Below are 3,376 nucleotides of genomic sequence, written 5' to 3'. Positions count from 1 at the left end.
GTGATTATAGTGGATCTATGGGGTCTATGGGGAGTTATGGGGGTCATTGAGGTGTTATAGGGGATCTATGGATCTATGGAGGGTTATGAGGGTCTATGGTGTTATAGGGAATCTATGGGGTCTATGGGGGGTTATGGTGTTATAGGGGGATCTAGGGGGTCTATGGGGGGTTATGGGGGGTCTATGGGGTCTGTGTGGCGTTATAGGGATTCTATTAGGGTCGTTATAGGGGATCTATGGGGTCTATGGGGGGTTATGGGGGTCTATGGGGTTTATAGGGATTCTATGGGGTCTATGGGGGGTTTATGGGTGATCTGTTTGGGGTGCTATGGGGGTGTTATAGGGGTCTATGGGGGTCTGTTTGGGGTATATAGGGGATTTTATTGGTGTGTTATTGGGGGGTTCTATGGGGTTATGGGGCTCTGTGTGGGTTATGGGATTCTGGTGTGTGGGTTATGGGTGATCTGTGGGGGGTCTTATGGGGGCGCCTTATAGCGGGGTTCTGTGGGTGTTTGTGTGGGGTTATAGGGGATTTATGGGGTGTTATGGTGGTCTATGGGGTGTTATAGGGGGTCTATGGGAGGTTATGGGGGTCTATGGGGTGCTATAGGGGTTCTATGGGATGTTATAGGGGTTCTATGTGGTGTTATAGGGGGTCTATGGGGTGTTATAGGGGTTCTATGGGGGTCTATGTGGTGTTATAGGGGATCTATGGGGTCTATGTGGGGTTATAGGGGATTTATAGGGTGTTATAGGGGATCTATGGGGGGTTATGGGGGTCTATGGGGTTGTTATAGTGGATCTATTGGGGTCCTTATGGGGTGTTATGGGGGTCGTATGGGTTTTATGGGCGGTCTATTGGGCGATTTATAGGGGTTCTATGGGGTTCTGGTGTTGGGGTTTTAGGGGGATTTATAGGGTTTATAGGGGATCTATGGGGTCTGTGTGGGTTATAGGGGATTATAGGGTGTTATAGGGGATCTATGGGGTCTATGGGGGGTTATGGGGGAAATCTATGGGGTCTATGGGGGTCTCTATGGGGGTATGGTGTGTTATAGCGGGATCTATGGGCGTCTATGGGGGGTTATGGGGATTTATAGGGATCGTATGGGCGTCTATGGGGGGTTATGGGGATCATGGGGTGTTATAGGTGATCTATGGATCTACGGGGGGTTATGGGGTCTATGAGGTGTTATAGGGGAATCTATGGGGTCTATGGGGGCTTATGGGGGTCTATGGGGTGTTTATAGGGGATCTAGGGGTCTATGGGTGTTATGGGGTCTATGGGGTTATAGGGGATTCTATGGGGTCTATGGGGGCTATTGGGTGTCTATGGTGGTGTTATAAAAGGGGATCTATGGATCTATGGGGGGTATGGAGTCTTGGCGAGTGTGGGGTCACTAGGGGACTCTACTTGGGGTATATGGTTGGGGTTATAATGGATCTATGGGTCTATGGGGGCTATGGGTGTCATGGCCGTTAAGTTGTTATAGGGCGATCTATGGGGTCATATGGGGGGATATGGGGGCACTACCTCTGATGGTCGGGTTATGGGGGTCTATGGGTGTTATAGGGGATCTATGGGGTCTATGGGGAGGATAGTGGGATCTTGGGGGGTTATGGGGGTCTATGGTGGGAATGTTATAGGGATCTATTGGGCGGTTATGGGGAATCTATGGGGATTTACAGGGGTTCTATGGGCGTCTGTGTTGTGGTTATAGGCGATTCTATAGGGGTGTTATAGGGGTGCTATTGGGGTCTTATAGGGTTATGGGGTGTTATAGGGATTTATGGCGGTTCCTCCCCTCTCCCATCTCGGTCCAATGGTTGATCCGGACCCACCGGAACCCGGAACTGCCGGTTCCCATTTACATCCGCTTCCCTTCCGGGTTGTTCCGTCCCCTTCCCCTTCTTTCCCCTGTTCTGGTTCCGAAGGTCTGGACGAGGAAGGTCAGTTCATCCTATAAGGAGCTTATATGGCCGCTATATGGCCGCTATATGGCCGCTATATGGGGTCTATATGGCCGCTATAGGGGACGGCAGCGGGGCTTTATGTGCTGCGGGGGGTGGGGGCTCTGGAGGGGTTCTATGGGTTGACCTGATGGCTGTGTGTTCCTATAGGGCTCTATGGGTTGACCTGATGGCTGTGTGCTCCCATAGGGTTCTATGGGTTGACCTGATGGCTGTGTGTTCCCATAGAGCTCTATGGGTTGACCTGATGGCTTTGTGCTCCCATAAGGCTCTATGGGTTGACCTGATGGTTGTTGCTCCCATAGGGCTCTATGGGTTGACCTGATAGTTGATGCTCCCATAGGGCTCTATGGGTTGACCTGATGGCTGTGTGCTCCCATAAGGCTCTATGGGTTGACCTGATGGCTTTGTGTGTTCCCATAGGGCTCTATGGGTTGACCTGATGGCTGTGTATTCCCGTAGGGTTCTATGGGTTGACCTGATGGCTGTGTGTTCCCATAGAGCTCTATAGGCTGACCTGATGGCTGTGTGTTCCCATAGGGCTCTATGGGTTGACCTGATGGCTGTGTGCTCCCATAGGGCTCTATGGGTTGACCTGATGGCTGTGTGTTCCCATAAGGCTCTATGGGTTGACCTGATAGTTGTTGCTCCCATAGGGCTCTATGGGTTGACCTGATGGCTGTGTGTTCCCATAGGGTTCTATGGGTTGACCTGATGGCTTTGTGTTCCCATAGGGCTCTATGGGTTGACCTGATGGTTGATGGTCCCATAGAGCTTTATGGGTTGACCTGATGTATGTGTGTTCCCGTAGGGTTCTATGGGTTGACCTGATGACTGTGTGCTCCCGTAGGGCTCTATGGGTTGACCTGATGGCTGATGCTCCCATAGGGCTCTATGGGTTGACCTGATGGCTGATGGTCCCATAGGGCTCTATGGGTTGACCTGATGTATGTGTGCTCCCGTAGGGTTCTATGGGTTGACCTGATAGCTGATGTTCCCATAGGGCTCTATGGGTTGACCTGATGTATATGTGTTCCCGTAGGGTTCTATGGGTTGACCTGATGACTGTGTGCTCCCATAGGGCTCTATGGGTTGACCTGATAGCTGATGTTCCCATAGGGCTCTATGGGTTCACCTGATGGCTGCGTGCTCCCATAGGGCTCTGGGTTCCTGATTCTCCCCAAGGGCTCTATGGGTTGACCTGATGGCTGTGTGTTCCCATAGGGATCTATGGGTTGACCTGATGGCTGATGCTCCTATAGGGCTCTATGGGTTGACCTGATGGCTGTGTACTCCCATAGTGCTCTATGGGTTGACCTGATGGCTGATGCTCCCATAGTGCTCTATGGGTTGACCTGATGGCTGATGCTCCCATAGGGCTCTATGGGTTGACCTGATGGCTCTC

At 51.7% G+C, this 3,376-nt stretch overlaps 1 protein-coding gene across 2 annotated transcripts in view; it reads left to right on the top strand.

Moving 5' to 3' along the window:
- Window positions 1-1,789: 1,789 nt before the first annotated feature.
- The window catches only part of LOC107307790 (zinc finger protein 662-like), a 9,086-nt gene continuing 7,499 nt past the window's right edge, over window positions 1,790-3,376 (top strand). For both annotated transcript variants that reach the window (XM_015851291.2, XM_032441951.1), the window contains exon 1: window positions 1,790-1,950. The gene's annotated coding sequence lies outside the window, so the exon portion shown is untranslated. The remainder of the gene's footprint in view (window positions 1,951-3,376) is intronic.

The sequence above is a fragment of the Coturnix japonica genome, unplaced genomic scaffold, assembly GCF_001577835.2.
Source record: "Coturnix japonica isolate 7356 unplaced genomic scaffold, Coturnix japonica 2.1 chrUnrandom917, whole genome shotgun sequence".
Taxonomy (NCBI): Eukaryota; Metazoa; Chordata; class Aves; order Galliformes; family Phasianidae; genus Coturnix; species Coturnix japonica.
Note: the sequence above shows the minus strand (reverse complement) of the source record. Positions and strands in the feature narration are given on the sequence as shown.